Here is a 19,013-nt window from a genome sequence, read left to right on the forward strand (position 1 = left end):
GGGCAGGAAAGTAGGATGGTAAAGGCAGAAGGAAGGAAGGGAGGGAGGAAGGTGAAAGTTACATTAAATCTGGGAAACTTCCCTTCTTACTCTTCTTTGATAATAATTTTCTTAATATGACCATTATCTCTGAAACAATATGGACCATCAGAATTGCTCATATAAAATTTTTCCATACTCATAATATTCTTATTTTTCTATGGAAGATAGATTTGTCTAGTGCAGAGTTTCCTCAAGTAAGCTATATAGAACATTATTATGAAAAATATAGAAAGGTGAAACTACGTAGTCAAATTTTGAGAAAGATTGAATTAGATTTTAAAATCTCTATGACAGGACTTTGTCAGGAAATATGCTTATATATAATTTGATTTCCAAGAGAGGGTAAATCATTGAAGCAGCTCCCAAATTTACTTGACCACACAACACCTTTTTCTCGGAGTTTTAGAGGAACTCATGCACCGTGGGAAACGACATGAAAATGTTCAGTCAGAAGAATAACTGTTGCCGGGGAATCAGGAGTCAGGGTAGGTTTAACAACCTCACTAATAAAGATCGTGGCCTTTGCCATAACATTCCCCCATCAGAGCCTTAATTTCTTTATCTGAAAAACAGAGGGAGGGTCAGATATGATGCATCCTAAGGTCCCTTCTAGCTCAGTTCTAACATTCTATGGTTCTGTGATGAAAAACAGACACAAATTTGGGGTCACGTCTTCGTGCCCACCATTTCCTCTACATGGAATGCTCCCTTTCCACTTGCACGAGGACAGATCCTTCCTTCCAATGCCATTGCCTGTCCTAAGCCTCTCCTGGGCAACATGGATTAGCATGCTTTCACTCCTGAGGTTTCCTGTGGAAATATTTCATTTTCATACGAGGCTGTCTTGAATATATAGCTCATACCTTCTTGAATTCATTTAATCTTTGAGGGCGATTATATGTCGTGCATTGTGATGACAAAGGTGGCAAAGACACAGTCTTACATATGCCTTCTCTTCCCACTCAGCCCTTGGGGATATGTCAGAGGCATACATAGCTTCCCAAAGAGCTCAAGACAATGACTTAAAATTGAGGACAAAATCTATCATTCGGAAATCCCCTTTAAAGACCATTTAATGTTTTGTTTTGTTTTGTTTTGCGGTACACGGGCCTCTCACTGTTGCAGCCTCTCCCGTTGTGGAGCACAGGCTCCGGACGCGCGGGCTCAGCGGCCATGGCTCACGGGCCCAGCCGTTCCGCGGCATGTGGGATCCTCCCGGACCGGGGCACGAACCCACGTCCGCTGCATCGGCAGTCAGACTCTCAACCACTGCGCCACCAGGGAAGCCCTCATTTAATGTTTAAACCAATGATTTTCAAGTCATTTTTTAAAAGACTTGGAACCCTTTACTCAACTCTTATACAAAAGTAATAAAGCCAAGATAAAGTAGATCTGCTCTAGGTAGATGGCAAGATGAGGACGGACTCTGAGGCAATCTCACTTGCTCAACCCTCCTACTCTCCCGGTGCACCTCCAAAGGGTTTCTTAGGACCCCTACTGAATCTCAAGCCCTCATTTTAAAAGCGAGTAAACTGAGGTCCAGAGAAGGAATGTGATTTACCCAAAATTAAAAGTGACTCTTAGAGTCAAAGCTGATTCCCAGGTGGCACCACTAAATCTGTGTTTTCCAAATCGTGGCTCACAAAATACTACCAGTAGGTGAAATGATTCCAGATGATTCAGAGGTGGTACAGCTTGTCTTTTAATGGCATGAGAGCTATTTTAGGGTATATTGCAAAGTATAAATTACTTATCAAATATTTGGTTTTTATGAGTATTATTGCTCAGGCCAAGGTCATGAAAAAAAAAGGAAAAAAAAACTGAGTCCATTTAAATTTGATTTAAGACAAATTACTTAGAAATTTAGCAAACTCTGCATTAAAGCACGTGTCTCTGCTTCTTCAGGGCTTTTTTCTACCAAGAACTGTTCACTGGTCCACCACATCTTACTGCTTAAAATGCTCATTACCCAAGTAATGCACATTCATTAAAGAAATATTAGGCAATACAGGTAAGTATAAAGGAGAGACTGAAATTCACTCATAGCCTATCGCCCAGAGTTAACCACTCAAATATTATATTAAGGTGCACCTTTCAAAATAGCATGCTATACACAATATTCTGTACCTTATGGGGCTTTGGGGGGTTTTTTTGGTTTTTTTTTTAACTTAGTAGGTTACCAAAAAATATATCCATACCGATAAATGTCATCATGAGTGCCGTTGATTCAGCACTTAACTGTATACGAGGCATGCTGCTAGGCGCTTTATACACGTGATATTCATTCTCAGCTGAATTCACAGATATTCACAACTATCAGGGAGGTACTGCTGCTAGCCCCGTTTTACAGGTTCCCTATTTTCATCCCACCTTCTAACATATAAATGTGCTTCCCTACTATCATTCTGAATGACTCTAGATATTCCATGATATGCTTTGTTTTGGTGTTTCTTTTTTCTCCCAAACACTCTGAATTCCTTCTTCTCATACAAATAATTAATTTACTTCTTGGAATGGGGAATTTCTTAAAATGGAAGGATTTTCATCTTCTTTGAAAAAATAGGGACAGAGACAACGAGAGTGGTAGAGATGGAAAGAGATCTGATCCTGCTCTAGAGCATCTCCTCTTCTCCCCACCTTCCTCTTGATCACCTCACTGCAGCCACACTGGTCTCACTGTTCCTCCAATCCACCAAGCACAGTCGGACCTCAGAGACTTTATTCTTGCTGGAATGCTCGTCCCCGGATGTCCTCATGGCTCTCCCATGACTTCAGACAGACCTCTGACCAATGTCAACATCTCACTGAGGATGTCCATTGCCCATCTATACAAAACAACCCGCCCTCTCCCACCAGGCTACCTTCCACCTCTATGACCCTCCTCTCCACCTGACATACTATATGTTTGCTTGTTTATTTATTTCTCTTCTCCCTCATGAGAAGGTCAACTCCAAGCAGGCAGGGGCTTAGTCAGTTTTGCTCACTGCTGCATTTACAGCTCCTAGAACGATGTCTTACACAGAACAAGTGTTCAATAAACAATGTCTGTTTCTTAAATGCAAGAATGCAAGTCACATTTCATAAAAGGTTGCATTCAATAAAGATTTCTGCCAATGCCCCAGGAGAGCGTTTTTTTCCCTTCATTCTTACCAATACAGGATGCTGGCATTAAAAAAAACACACACACATCTTGATGATGTCGTGTGGCATCACATTCCTATGTTCATTTGTTTGATTACTAGGGAACCTGAATATTTTGGGGTTTTGTACAGGTTTATGAACCAAGTGTGTTCCCCATCCCATTTTTAGCTGGAAGTCCCATCATATTCAGATCATATTCTGGCAAAAGATGATCTTATGACCATATCTGGGCTCAGGTTCCATTAAGAGAGAGAACTCTGCCTTGGACATTTCCCCCTATATCTACTGTTCTTCTCCTTCCTACCTATTCTCAACTACATTCAGTATTCCTTTATACACGCACATGTGAGTCTGTGTGTGTGTGTGTGTGTGTGTGTGTGTGTGTGTGTGTGTGTGTGGAGAGAGAGAGAATATATATAGATATCTATATACATAGAGAGAATATATATACATATGTATTCTATATATATTTTACATAATATATATTCTATCTGTCTATATATATCTTTTCTCTTGCAACATTAGGCTGTCACAATTCATGCCACCTCCACCCTGCTATTTCCTGAGCCTCTTTTAAAAGTGCTACTGTTACCAGAGGTGGCTTTGGTGATTCTATTCCCAAGAAAAGTAAGATCTTGGCTCTTGGCTGGGGCCCAGAGTCAGAAAGTAGCTTATTCTATGACCACTGGTCCTGGTCTCAGCAGCATTGGAGCTTCCACAACTTAAGGGTGCAAATAAACATGCTAAGCTAAGGTTTCCTGCTGAGGCATTGTGAAGTTAAATTACTATTTTAAGAGGCTATGAAGTTGGCAGCCAGAAAGCACTGGAAGAGTGGAAGATATTCATGACGCTGACAGATAAAGAAGGAGAGAAAGCAAAATGCAGGTTATTAAGGAGATTTAAGGAGTCTCCCTCCAGTGACACCATTTATAACATCTCCTGGAGCACGTAAGATAGATGCCTTCCTCATTTAGGCATATACAAGACTGGGATTGAGGGCAGGGACACAATGACAGAAGGCTTGAAGATTTGCAACAACGTACCTGGCCTAAAACAACAGAGACCAAACAGCAAGAATCCACCTTGATTTGGGGAAGCCACCAAGCTTCCAGGGGCTGGACCATGCCTTAGGGGTGCGTGTGGATGGAGGGCAGTTCAGTAGAAAGACGTTATGTTTAGTGTCTGATGATATGGGTTTGAGACCTGATGCTATCACTCGTTTTTTATCTTGAGGCAAATCCTTTCACCTCTGAGGCATGCGGTCTGCATCTGGAAAATGGGGAGAAGAATTCCAGCTTCAGAATGTGACTGTGAAGGCTGAATAAGATACACATGTTAAGATATACAAGCAGTTGGTAAGATACAGGATGAAGACAAGGAAGAGGGGAGTCGTGAGGAGAAGGATGATAAACATGGTTCTCATGAGGGCATGTGGCCTGCCGTCAATCAGCTGCTCTCCCATAGGTACCTGCTGAACACCCAGGTCTTACAGATTAGGACACCAAATCAAGAGGTACAATAACACGGGCTGCAGGGGACTAGGGTACCATGACCAACTCAGATATAGTTGGATCCTAAAGAGGAAAAAGTGTATATGTAAAAAAAAAGAGAAAGTTGACCCGGACCATGTTGAAGATGACTTTTCAGCCCTGATTGGTCAATGATCGTATGGCATATCTGGTTTCTGACACGCGGCAATAGAAAGAATTAAAAAATCTGCCTCAATCATTTTGAATCTTTCAAGGCCTTTTCCCACTCTCTTAATCTCTCGCCTAACTGCTGGTATCACATTGCCATATGAGGGGACAGGATTGGTAAAAACGATGGAGAGGGGCTTCCCTGGTGGTCCAGTGGTTGGGGTTCTGTGCTTCCACTGCAGGGGGCGCAGGTTCAATCCTGCCAGGGAAGCTCTGCATACCACGAGGTACCTCCAAAAAAAAAGAAAAGATTGAGAAAGCTCATTTGCAAGGTAGTACCTCGAACCTGATAATAATCTCTTTCCTACAGGACCTTTCCAGTTGGGGAACATACCTGAGGCCTGGGCGACATTTCATCTAATGCAACAGGGTGTAGTAATAATAAAAAAAAAAAGTTATAATAGTTAACGTTTATATAATGGTGATGATCTGCCAGGCATGATTCAAAGTACCTATCGTATAAACTCATTAAAACCCCACAATATCTCTATGAGGAGTGACTACTGCTATGCTCATTTTACAGATGAAGAAACTGGCAGAGAAACATTAGGTGATCTGGCCAAGGTCACAGAGCTAGTCAGTGGCACAGCTGCCATGCAAACTCTGGAGTCCACGCTTTCAACCACTAGGCTTTCAAGTGAGACAGAAATAGTACAAATCCTCAACACATGAGTGACTCAGCGTGTGGCCTTGACCGAGGGGCATCACTGCACTAAGCCCTAGTTTCCTCATCTCTAGCATGGGGGATGATACTGCTTATGCACGTGCTTGTTGAGAACATTCAACAAGATATCTATGCCAAGTACCCATTACAGCTCAAAGAATTGCTGACATTCTTGGCATACCCACTGCTCCACTTCAAGAATGGTTCTCTAATTGTGACAGATCAGCCATCTCTAAATATTGTGGGCAAAGACCCTTCCAGAACTCCTCAAGTTCTAGCCTATGCTCTGCCTAAATGTGTAATTCTCACTGTCAGGAACTGAGAGGAGAGGGCAGGTAAAACTGCAGCTGATACAGTAATACTTTCAGGAATCACTTGTGAGGTTTCACTGGACTTTGAATGACGCTGTCCTGCTGATATGCATTCAGAATAAATTTCTTTATGACCCCTTTCGGCCCTCCCTTGCCTCGGCCAACTCTGGTAATGGCACTTGACGAGGACCACGTCACCTTAGAGAGTCATGACTCCAAAACTGATCCCAGTAGGAAAACCATATTACCACCCCCTGCTGCTGGGTAATCTACTTTTCAATCTTTCCCTCCATTCCCAAACATATCAAAGTGCTGATTTTCTTTTTTTAATGGCTCCTGTGCTTTGTGCAGATGTTTTTATAGTGCCAGGTAAGGCTTCTTCTTGTGGGTCCTTCCCCTATGATGTGCCTGTAAACCCAGAGCCCATCAAATTCCATGAGAAATTTAGCTTATCCACTACCATGTAAACCAAAACATGCTTACTTAAGGTAGATATCACAGTTCTTGGAATGTCTTCCAGATCGATCTTGGGGTGGGGGTGGGGGTCTCTGGAGTGTCTAGGGATTCCACAGCCCACCAGAAATTCACCTATGTAAGGACTGACCACTTAGAAGTGTGGGTCCTCTAAAAAGCAATTGTATCCTAGATGTCTGCCCTTCCTCCTCCTGAATCAGCTTGTCATCAATCTGTAACTCAACTGCTCCAAAATACCCCCAGGATCCATTATTTCTCATAGAGGTTCCTACTGGTTCATTTGCAGGACTTCTGAAAGGCTAGATAAATTATGCCTCAGAAACCCCTCCGGGCCAGTATTGGGTTAACCCTTACAAAAGGTTCTAGCTGTTCAGATGGGCCATTTACTTGGAACCCTGCTGCTCTGACCTTTGCAATTTACACAAAAACCATGGCATCTTGCTTTTGTTAATTGCCTTATGCATCTACCTCCTCACACTTGGGGGGAATACAGTCTCTTAGCTGTTCCCAAGATGGCCCTGACATTGTTGTATGCAGCTCTGCACCCTGTGGGATAATCACAAACTGAGAACAAGATTTGTTCAGAATGATGTATTTTGTGTCCACCCCAGGCTTTCTTTCCTATGTGTGTCCAACAAGGGATAGTGGACAGGCCTGGTAATTTACCACTCTTAACTTTCCCACACCCTGTCTCTTTCAGTCTATTTGCCTTAAGGCCACCTGCAATCTCCAAAAGACAGTTCCCCTGAGAGATAAAGATGCCCCTCACCCTCATATGCGAAAAGGAAATTAATTTCACATTTCCTCAGCCTCCTCATCTTCTCCACCCCCTCAGTAGCAAGGACTGTCTATAGATTTCTAGGCAGCCTTTCTAGGCTACCATGTTCCAGGAGGACAGTGGGTTTCCTGCTAACACGTAATCCCTTTGATATTAAGAGTTACAAGAAAGCCACCTCTATCCCACTCAGCAACACTGTGTTGAGTCACAATCTGTGCCCTGAGGTATGACTTCTTTCTGGTTTGCTTTTTTGAGAAGACATCTAAACCTTATTATGAAGTGTGGCTATCGCGTGTGAGTCTCTCTCTGCTTTTACAAGAATTTCGTCATGCACCATTTCCGCAGAGCTGGGCAAATCCCTTCGGTAAGGCAGGCCACCGTGTGGTCCTTCTTCATTGGGAGAAGGCAAGCCCAGAGAAGGGCAGATATGTTCTCAAGGTGGTCCACATATACGGTGGTAGGAGCCAGGACTAAAATCAGGTGCCCTGAGTCTCTGTGCTCTTCGTACACTTGGAATTAATGAAGATATAACATGATGATATAACATGATAACAGATGTCATCTCTGATCTCTAACACTTTATAATCATAGCCATCCACCTCCTTCCTCTACCATCACCATCTCTGTGTCTTCTTTTAATCTTACCCTTCCCCAAACTCTCACAGAACTTCTGAAATGGCAATGATCAGTCTCCATGAATGCTAATTATTTATGGATTTGCAGACCTCCTCTAATCCTTGGCACCATTCATCGCCATACCCCCAAGCCATTTTGTCTAAGGCCTTTCCCAGACAAGAGATGCAATAAATATTTGCTGATACAAACTGATTCCAGCTTTCCTCCTTTTCCATCAGACTTCATTTCAATTACTTCTCCCCAGGTATTCATTCCTCTTCTCCTTTTCTAGCCATTCCCCCCTCTCCAGGTCCTCCCCCACCCTTTAGATTTGGGTATTTCCAGAGTGTGTAGCACTCAGAGCAGGACTAGAAATTAAGAGTAGAGGAATTCACTGAAATGACTGATTAAAAATGGACACGAAGAAAACCCAGAGAACACGTAATGATGAGCTTGTGTCAATCTCCAAGCTCTCCTCAGCTCAGTCCTCAGACTACCTACTTCCTAGACAGGGAGACTGCAAAGGGGAGATGTCTAGACTTCTCATCCTTCACCTTGTACAAGACCTTTGTGATCTGGCCTCTCCCTACCTTATTTTCATTTTATGACATTCCCTTTCTCATGCAAAAGCTTCAGTCACACTATCCCTTAGATTTCCTAAGCTTGACCCTGCCTAGTGACGTCATCACTGTTCTTCTCTCTGCCTCTGATATGATATTCTTTCCCCACATAATCACAAGGTTGGTTCCTTTTCATTTAAATCTCAGTTCTAATATCACTCCCTCCGAGAATTCTTTTTCTGACGACCCTATCTAAAGTTCTGTGACCTACATTTCTTTCTAGCCTCTTACCCCCAATTTTTATTTGCATGACATTTACTATTACATGCAATTGTTTTGCTTGCCTATGTCTTTACTCATTTATCAGTAATCTCTCCCCACTAGATTATGAGCTCCATGAGAACAGGACCATGTTCATGCTACAGTTCTGATGTCTAGATCTGTGCTGTTCAGTAAGTAGCCACTATCTACATACAGCTACATAAATTAAAATAAAATGAATAAAAATTAAATAAGATAAAAAACCCAAAGTAACACTAGCCATGTTTCAGGCGCCCAGCAATCACATGTGCTTCGTGGCTACCATAGTGGACAGCACGGGGAGCATATCCAGCATCACAGAAAGTTCTATTTGACAGAACTGGTCTATAGCAATGCTTGAAAAATAGTAGGCAGCCAATAAATATTTGCTGAATCATTAAATGAATGAACGTTCCTTTTAATCCTCACTCAACTTCACCTCTCCCTTTTGTGGCTTACCCCATAAGTAAGATAAACTAGATGATGCCCACAGGACAACATACAGTTTGGTGAGGGGCCTGAATGGATGTTACAGGAGAAAGGGCTGTGAAAATAGGCCCATCTAGTCTGAAAGAGAATATCTGTGGTTATAAGACTGGAAGAGAATTATACTTGTGTTATATGATTTTAGAGACTTATGGATGGAAGGCAGACTTAGTGTCAAGGTGAGAAAACATTCCAGCAAAGCTCTCCCTAGACAACACAGGCTGCTTTGTGTGGCAAAGAGTTCACTGTTGCTAAAAGTACTAAAAATAAGACTGCGTGGCCATGTGTTATGGATATTACAAAAAGGACTCTTGGTTCTTGAATAAGGAGAAAGGTTTGGTTATAGTGGAACCTTAAAACACTGAGATTCTTTGATGAATGTCATGAAACATCAATTTCAAAGAGTTAATAATATGCCCCCAACTGTTCCTAGCAACTACTGAGCAACCCAATCCTCTTGGCCACCCACAACAGTTACCATTAACTCAGAGGTACACTGGAAAAGGCAGAGATGCTGAAGCAAGGAGGACTTAGGTTCAAATTCTAGCTCTGTTGGTTACGTGAAGGGACCTAGCCATACTGAGTTTCACTCTCCTCTTAGGCAAGGGACCTATACATCCTGCATTTCACTTTCCTCTTCACTAAAAGGGGCTGTGTCTGCCTCACTGGGTGAGAAGGAAGATTAAATGAGAACAAAACTAAAGACCCAGGAACACAGCAGGGAAACTTTCACTTCCAAGTAGGAGAGAAGTTTACTTGTCTGTATCATCATTGGTATCCCTACATTATTGGTACAGGTGGTATAATTTTGAAGCCATGATTGAATTGCTTTGAGTGAATATGAAACAATTATCAGAAAGAGAAAGAGGGAAAGAGAGAGAGAAATTACAGCTGTTGATCAAACTGGGCTTCAAATGTAACAGCAAACATTTCTAGAGCAACTACCCTGTGTCAGTCCCTGGGGATAAAAAGATGCTCCTAAGATCTTAGACCATATTGAAGAGGGCAAGTGAGACACAGGCCCACAGAGGTATGAAACAGGGCAAAGAGAGACGCAAGCTAAAACAGAGTTTCAGACAAAATTATATGGAAGAACAGGGTAGAAAGAGATTAATTACAAAATAAGATTTGGGGAAGACTTCTTGGAAGGGTCATTTGAGCTGGATGCTGAAACACAGGTAAGATATTAAAAATGTGAGGCTGACATTGTGAAATGGAGAAGAGAAAGATAGAGGTACTCCTTGCAGAAGGGGTTAGAATGGAAAACAATGAGGGGAATTATTTGGAGAATGACATTTGAAGATTCGTCCTCTTCACATGACCCCCATCTTGTCTTTAATATGATTACTGGGAGTTCAGTGGCCAGTTTGTTAATCTTTCGATTTTAGCAGGGCGGACGCAGGTAGAGAAGATGAGTAGGATATGGCTAACCCTAGTGGCCTGGTCAGGTGATAGGTACTGGTGATTTCATCTAAGGAATCGGGAGGGGATAAGCTAGAGGATGCAAATCAGAAATTTTCTCTTCCCACAACTGAAGGTCCCTTGGGCAAAGACCTTTCCAGAGAAACAGAGGACTTTTTGGTCAAAAGCATAAACTCTTGTAAGCACTAAGAAGGAGATGTCTTATTTGGACTGACCAGGGGAGAGTGTTTTTAAGGTCCCCAACTGTACAATTTCAAATATATTCATTGCAGTCTGAGCTGGGCTGTCTAAACTCAACAGGGGCTCAACAGCTGATTTGGAATCTCTGATCTGTTTCTTCTTGATTGAAATGGAGTCACAGCTCCCCCTTCTGGGAGCTAAAGTGCCATCCAGTCCCGGAAAAGCCTGTGTGGAAAAGCTCTATTGCGGATGGGCCTGAAATACCCATGTGTTTTTTCTCCATGCTCACCTGCACCCCAAAAAGAGCAGCTAGGAATCCGGGAGCACACTTTTGCTTGCACATGATTCTAAACTTCCTAAGAGCCCATCTTTCACAGGGCTTTATACTTCCCGTTCCATGGGACTATGAGTCCCAGTCTTCGTGTGGGTGATGCTTTTATATAGGGGAAAGCAATCTGGTGCAGAGGTTGCAATTCTCTTCTGGGAAGTATACCAAGTAGAAAAGATTTCTAAATCTGCGTGTGTCCATGTGAGTGCCATGTATGTGTGTGTGTTTGTGCATGCTCCTGTGACGGCAATGTGTATGATTGTATAGGGGTACGAGACTCATTGATGTAAAGAAATGAATTTGCCTGAAGTATCTGCATTGCTAGATGGGTGGACACTTGGCTCCGGGGAAAGCAAAGCATTTCTTAATAAAGAGCTCAGGTACAGTCCAGATGCTCTGCTGGCTTCTGTCTACTAGGCATGGGCAGCACTAGGTCCCTAGCTGTGTGTCATTCTCTGAAGGCATTAGAGAAGGAAGGTATGTTCTGTGCATGTGTGTGTCTGTCTGTCTAACCGGGAGTGTGATTAAAGCGTTGGACCCTTTCTCTCCAGGTCATGTTTCCAGATGAACAGCTTTGAAATGCATCTCTGAAATGAGAAGTTTGATGAGGGAAGATAATCGATTATCTTGGATGGGAACATGGTGGCAGGGTACGGGTGGAGAGCAATATATAGTCCCTGGACAGTGTGGCCAAGAGGAAAAGACATTGATCTGGCTGTCAGGCATCATAGGTTCTAGCCCTGGGCATCCCACCAACTCGCTAGAGAATGTTGGGGACTTCTCATGGCCTCTCTGGCTACAGACTCCTGCCCTTCTGCTCTTCAATACTCCGTCCAGCTTCTATTGTCTATGTATTAAAAAAGAGAGAAAATGAGAGCAGTTCCTAACATGGGGTCTCCTCCTTTGCCTTCACACACCCCACCTAAAGTGAAGTGGGGACCTCTGCTCTGACATGAGTTTCCCAAAGCAGATTCCTTGTGGCCACGTGAAGCTTCAGCCTGAGGTGTCAGCCTCTGGCCAGAGAACGGTGTGTCTGCAAGTGCCTGCAGGTAGCACAGTCACCCACCCGCCAGGGCAGGTTCCCGCGAACACGTTTGCTTTTATCTCTCCCCAGAAGATAAATATATACATACAGGTTTTTAAGACAAGTATATTTCTACTTTTTTCCCCTAGAAGACCATTCCACTGGCCCCTTCCTGCCTAGGTAGACAAGAGGCTGTGGTCCCAGCATCTCAGCCCTTGTCCTCCAGCGCCTCATTGCCTAACAGCAGAACGGCTGCCTCTTACCTCGGGAAAGTAACAGCTGCCGAGTCTGGAAGCCATGCTAACAGCAGTAAAACTCAGCATTTTTGCTGAGTAGGGCAAGCCTTTAAGACACATCCGGGAATCAAATCAATGGCTGGCCCCAGAGTCCAAGCCTAGCAGGACCTAGCCCGGGAGGCCAAAGGACTTACCTAGACAGCCTCCTAGAAGGAAGGAAGGAAAGGAGGAAAGGAGGAAGGAAGGAAAGGAGGAAAGGAAAGGAGGAAAGAGGAAAGGGGGGCTTGGCCCGAACTGTCTTCCTTACTGAGATTCTTCCCACCAGCCCTGTGCGCCCTTGGCAGTATGTTGGAGCCAAGCAAGAGATGTGAGGTGCAGATCAACAGCAGTTTAAGTCAATTACCGCCACACTCCGCCATGAGTTCTCCACCCACAACCAGTTCCCAAATTGTAGGTCTCCTTCAGTATTGAAGCGCACGCGCGCGCGCGCGCACGCGCACACACACACACACACACACAGCCTCTCTGCCTTCTCCCAGGATCCTCCTAAGCCCAGTGGAGCCACGAGGAGGCATAGTACAGGAAAAGATTCCCTTGGGTCTCCCCAATGGGGAAGGGAAAGAGGGATCTGTCTTAGGGAAGTACCCCATCCATCTCCTACCATATTTCTCAGAGCTGCCCCCAGATGAAATTCCCTCTGCGATTCTATGTAGCTATGATGGATGAGCAAGTCCCTGAGGACCCTTTCTCCTTTCCCTGGAGGGGGATCCATACAGACTTGCCCAGATCCTCCCCCAGAGCACAGAAGCAGGAGGTGCTGTAATGCTGTTGTGATTACAAACAGAGAGGCAGGGTAGACTCTATCCCAGACTTGCCCCAGATGAGTCCACCTGCGACTTCTCCCAGTGACTCCAAATTCCCATCAGAATCCTGGAATCTGCCCAGTGTGGAATTTAAAGTGACAGCCTCTCATTGCCTCAGGGTTTGGCCATTTCTCTTTCACATTAAACGGTGAGTCCAAGTGTAGCAGATCTCCATCCTTTGGAGAAATCTTCCTTCAGAGGTACCAATATTGGGCTAAATAAGGTACCATCCCGATCCCCGGAATCCTCCCCAAATCCCAAGCCCAGAGCCCCAAGGGGAATCCACAGCGGGTTTCCCGATGGCTACGTGATCCTATAGTAAGGATCCCATTCCCTGTACGCTGGAGAGACCTAATTAAAAAGACACACGAGCGCAGACAAACATACACGTACAAGCATGCACACACACACATCGTGCCTTAAGTAGGTTAGAGGACCTCTTTTCACCCCCTCCCCTATACATACATACACACACACACATACATCACAAACACACGCATCGAACGCAAACGACGCCGCACACGCAAACACACACTAGCACCATATCAAGTTCTCACCATGGTACACACGTCGGGAGCGCGCGGGGAGCACACACGCCACTTCCTAAGACCCGCATTTAACCCTCTGCGCCCCAGAATACAGAGACACCCCCCCCCCCCCCCAGGAAAGCTGAGAGGACTTGCAGGCGTCGGGGTGGCCGAGGGAAGCGCGGAAGGGGGCCGGGAGGGGGAGGGGCCGGGCGGGCGGGAGCGCCCCGAATGCGGTCCCGGGCGGTCTCCAAGGGCAGCGGGGCTGCCTGCGCGGCGCCCGGCGCCGCCTTACCTGGAGTCAACGTCCGTCTTTGGCGGAGAGCTGCGCGCGGACGCTTTTTATTCGGCTCGGAGGGAACTTGGGAGAGCCCTGCGTCCAGCTCGCATACCGGGAACGGCGCGGGGACTGCAGGCGTAGGGGTACCTGGCTCCTAGCAGCCTGGCTCATACTCAGCCGTAAAGTCCCCTTCGCTGGTCCCGAGGACAGGCATGAATCCCGGCTCCGGAAGGCGGTCCCTGCTGCCTCTGTCTCCCGGCTCTCCGGCTCTGGCTCCCTCGCTCTCGCCCTCTCTCGCCTGCGCTTTCCTCCTCCCCCCACTCCGCGCCAGCTCAGTTCGCAGCCCTGGGGCCCGGGAGCGAGGCGACTAGCGAATGGAGAGGGAAGTCCAAGTGCGCCGCGGTCTCCGGGCGGGGAGCAGCAGAGGCCGGGCTACGCGGGGGGAGGGACTTACCCGGCGACCGGCGAAGATGAATGGGGGAGCGGCTGCCTAGGGGCGGGCAGGGAGGAGCCAGGAGCCGGGGTTTATTCTGAGGAGTGTTTTGTACATCTTTAGGCGGAGGAGGAGGAGAAGAGAGAGGACGAGAGAAGGGAGGCCTCCTCGGAGGGAGGGGCGGCCTGGGTGGGCTGAGGCTGAGCCACTGGGGAGTCTCGTGGGTCTGGGGATAGGGTGGCGTCTCTCCGAGTCTGAGCACCCAAAGGGACTGTGTGTGGTGGGTATGCGCAGACCCCCGCATCGTGATGCTCTTAAGCGTTTCTGTAGCTGTGTGCGTCGCGGGTATCTGTTTCTAGGTATGCGGGTGCTTGTGGGTCTGTGCGTAATTATTCGAGTGCGGTTTTGTCTGGGGAGGTGCCCGTGTGGGTCCGTTTGTATCTGCGTGGCTCTCTATGAGTACTTCAGACTGTTTGTTTCTCTGTATATGTAGGCATGAGCCCACGTAACCTCCCAGAATTAAGCAAGTGCTTCTCTCTACGTGGGCAGGATGTAGGAGTGAGACGCTGAGGGGACACAAAGTTCTCTCAATACCACCAGAGGCAGGAAAGGGGCGAGGGTACGGGGGCTAAGGCATTAATACAGAGAACCAAAGACTCCCAATTTAGCCTGAAATGCAGGCTGGGGTTGCTGGCACGGGGCCTCTGCCTAAAGCAGAAAAGAAGGCCAGAACACATTCTGAATTCTCACACAGCGCATATTCTGTATTTCTGCTTACTTTGCTTCCTTTTTTAATTTAAACCAAATCAGCAATGAGGGTTCCTAGTCCCTGGAAGCTTAGCCAAGTGTAGGCATTGGCGAAGGTACCAGATGAAGGGGCAGGGAGCAATAAGGAAAAAGTGATGAGAAATTTAAAGGAACCCAGATTCAGTAAAAGTGCAGGCCCTAGATGAGTAAGAATCCTGTAGGTATGTGATCTTGGTCAATTCACTTACCGCTTAAGCTCTAATTCCTCATCTGTATAACAGGATAATATAACTACCTATCTAACATGGTTGGTGTAATATTTAAATGAGTTAATGTATGTAAGATCATTTGAAATACTCCCCGGCACCTACTGCGTGCTCAAAGCATGTTATCTTTAATTACAGTTGCTATTGTTACTAATGTTATTATTACCCGAAGGGTGATAGGAGAGAGATGTGATACTTAGACCTAAAAGGATCTAGGGGCTAGTGAATTAATTAGAGGAAGAGGAGCCTTGAAACGGACCCACACGGGCACCTCCCCAGACAAAACCGCGCTCGAATGGAAAAGAAATTCTTGAGTGAGGAATTGAGAACTTGAGGAAAAAAATATTTAACTGGCAAGGAGGAAAGGGACAAGAGATGAAAAGAGAACAAGCCTGGGTCTGAGAAGTGCAGGACTGAGGAGAGGAGGCGGGGAAGAGAGACGCAGTAGCCAGTTCAAAGTTCCTCTCTCCTACTGTCTGCTGCAAATGACGGGCAGTCAGCACCACGGACAGCTCTCCAGCCACTGACCAAGGAGGGTTTTTCTCTCTCTGCCTGCTTGAAACACCTCCCTTTTTGCTTGGACAATTTTCTCCTTCCCTCGTCTTCCCCCGCTCAGGTTCAGATCCTGGCCCATGATTCCTGAGACATTTCAGCCTTTGATTCCAACCACAAAAAAATACACTCACCAGACACACTGCTTCTCCCATCCATCTCAGTATGCAGCCCCAGGCCGCTATCTCCTCTTGCTATTTCCTTTTTTTTTTTTTCGCGGGCCTCTCACTGTTGCGGCCTCTCCCGTTGCGGAGCACAGGCTCCGGACGCGCAGGCTCAGCGGCCATGGCTCACGGGCCCAGCCGCTCCGCGGCATGTGGGATCTTCCCAGGCCGGTGCACGAACCCGTGTCCCCTACATCGGCAGGCGGACTCTCAACCACTGCGCCACCAGGGAAGCCCCCTTCCTTTCTTCTTTCCTCTCTTCTGCCTTTTTTTTTTTTCTTCTCTGTCTCTTTCTACTCCATCTCTTCCTTTATTTTTTCCCTCTCTTTCTCTCTGCTTCTCCATCATCTCCCAGCTCAAATATCCCTCCTTGAGTGATTTTAGGCTACAGCAGGCCTGCTGGGAATTCAGTTCTGAAATCAGTCTGAAACATCTAGTTAGGCAGCTTCAGAGGAGGACCAAGGTACAGACTGATTCCTCTTAGCTTTTCTCTCTTAATCAGTCTCCCAAGATGGCTGTGGTCCAGATGACTTAGAAAGAGGGGACTTAACACTATGGAACATTTTCCTATCTTCTTCTCCTACACCTCACACAGTCAGCATTTCCCCCAGGAAACACGGAACCCTTCCAAGTACCGATTATTTACTAAACAGAGAAAAAGAGAAAAAGGAGAGAGAGAATTTTTGAACTTTTACTATGCATCAGGCATTTCATTTGGGGCTTCCCTATATTATCTTTTATAATTTTAAAAATGCTATGAGGTATGAGATAGGTAATAGCATGACAAGGTACAGCTAGTAGGTGATGGAGTCAAGAATTCCACACCCAAATCTAACTCTAAAATCTTTACTGTGTCCCCTGGGAATAATGGGAAAGCTTCAGGGTGATTGAAAGAGCTTAGGATTTAATGGGGTCACTGCATCCAACCCTAAATATCAACTTAAATGGCTGAGACCATGGCATCCTCTGTGCCAGTGGAGTATTTATCAGCTCTTGTCCCTGGAGGAGGAGGTGTAGGCTTTGCATGGATATATTTAAGTCTCATGGTTTCTGAATTTTGAATAAAACTTCAACCTTTCCAGGTCTTAGTTCATTTGCATTTGACTCTGTTTAGCTTCCTTGTTTCTATGAAGAAAGGCTAAAAGGGCCATTTTTAAAGTCTCCAAAGACTCTTCGGTCATCAGAAAAGTTCTCAGTGCAAAGCATTCCTAATGACTTATGGAGGAAGCAATCGGAACCATATGGATAACATTTCTGCAGAAATGCACACGGGTGGGAAAAGGTTTAGAGGCCAAAAATATATTTCTTTTTTTTTTTCTTCTTTGCCAAAGAAAGAACATTTAAGGCAGCTTGAGATATGTGAGAAATGTCTTGTTCTTTCTTTGGGGTGGGTGTTGGTGAGCAGCTGTTTGCTATTTCCACTGAATTTACCAAGGGATTGCATGGGGAGGGAGGTGCCAAAGGATTAGGATAGACTTAGGAAAGAACTTCCTGTCTATAGATTTTGGGTGATATTAGAATGGGACCTTTTTCCAAGGACATTTAGTGAGACAATGGGATGGCTCCTTTTTAGTCTTCAAAACATGATGGTTTGATAAGCACTGGATTATATTTTTAGAGTCATGGACTCCTTTGAGAACCTCACAATTTCTATGGACCCTCTCTCTTGTGAAAAATACGTTTTTAAAATGGCCACAACATTTTGCATGGAATTTCATTGAATCCCTCTTTGCCAGTCTCATTCACGGAGGTCTACACCTGGACCCCAGATTCAGGACATATAGAGTAGATGACTTTTACGGTCTTCAGCCTGACCTTAGATTTTATAGATTGCTTCATTTAGATTTGAGGTTAAAAAATTGTAAAAGGAAAGCCAACAGAGAAAACAAAACAAAAGGTAAACAGCCTCTTTTTTTTTTCTAGAAATAAACAAGAAATATAGATAAATGTTCAGGGTTGAACTGGAAGTTTTACTTTCCTCTTCTTAAATAAAGATAAGTTTTGGCCCTATTTGTGCAGGACTCTGAGCCACCTGCTACTGCATCAAAAGTTTAAGTTTACTACTCTGTCAAATCTCAAAGGAGTTAAAATCCCTTAATCTGGGGTGCTTTGGGTTCAGAACAGACTGAACAAAGGCAGGGAAAGTCTACCTTTGTTAAGTGCCTACTGAATGTGAGGTGATGTGAAGGATTCAGAAATAAATATCTTCCCTGGTCTCTGTCTTCTAGGAGTCTGAAGTCCATTGCCAAGTCAAACTTATCCCTAAACAATCACAATGCACCATAGAAATCAGTGGCATGTGCAAGATCTACAGGAGATGCTACAAGAGCTAAGAGGAGGAAATGTTTGCCTCTGTATGAGGTGTAACATGTGGCACCTATCGAGTTATTTTTATTTTGTTTTAAAAGCAGTTGAATTAATAAGAACTAATATTTACTGAGTGATTACTTTGTATGAGCAACGTTCAAGCCTTCCATCTGGGTTTTTATGAGCATCTCCTAATTGAATAAAATTAAAATTCATTCTCATTCTCCCTCTCCCTCTCCCTCTCCTCCCTCCCTCTCTCTCTCTCTCTCTCTCTCTCTCTCTCTCTCTCTCTCTCTCCTCTCTCTCTCTCTCTCCCCACCCCCCCCCACTTCCCTCTCCATCCTTACTTTTTCCCAAACCTCCTGGGACAATATGGTCAAAACACAACTCTTATCCACCATTCTATTCATCCAGAACCTGGAGGATGTTACTTATATACCAAAATATCAAAATCAGAACCTTTCTGCCCAGAATTCAGTGCCCTCCATCATCTGGCCTCTGTGTTCTTTACTATCTTATTTATATCTAATTACTACCTCTGTACCTTCTCTGTTAGCAAAAATTAATGCTCACTGGCTCCTGGTTCCCAGTGTCCCTCTCTCTGTGCCCTTAATCA

General features: G+C 45.1%; 1 protein-coding gene across 5 annotated transcripts in view; it reads right to left on the reverse strand.

Moving 5' to 3' along the window:
• Window positions 1-19,013, reverse strand: part of BRINP1 (BMP/retinoic acid inducible neural specific 1) — a 423,362-nt gene that overhangs the window by 167,971 nt on the left and 236,378 nt on the right. Inside the window, exon 1 of one of the 5 annotated variants that reach the window (XM_079927234.1) lies at window positions 13,944-14,330. The exons of the other annotated variants lie outside the window; for them this stretch is intronic. The gene's annotated coding sequence lies outside the window, so the exon portion shown is untranslated. Of the gene's footprint in view, window positions 1-13,943; window positions 14,331-19,013 lie in introns of those variants that run through there. 5 annotated transcript variants of the gene reach the window in all.

Source organism: Stenella coeruleoalba, assembly GCF_951394435.1.
Source record: "Stenella coeruleoalba genome assembly, chromosome: 7".
Taxonomy (NCBI): Eukaryota; Metazoa; Chordata; class Mammalia; order Artiodactyla; family Delphinidae; genus Stenella; species Stenella coeruleoalba.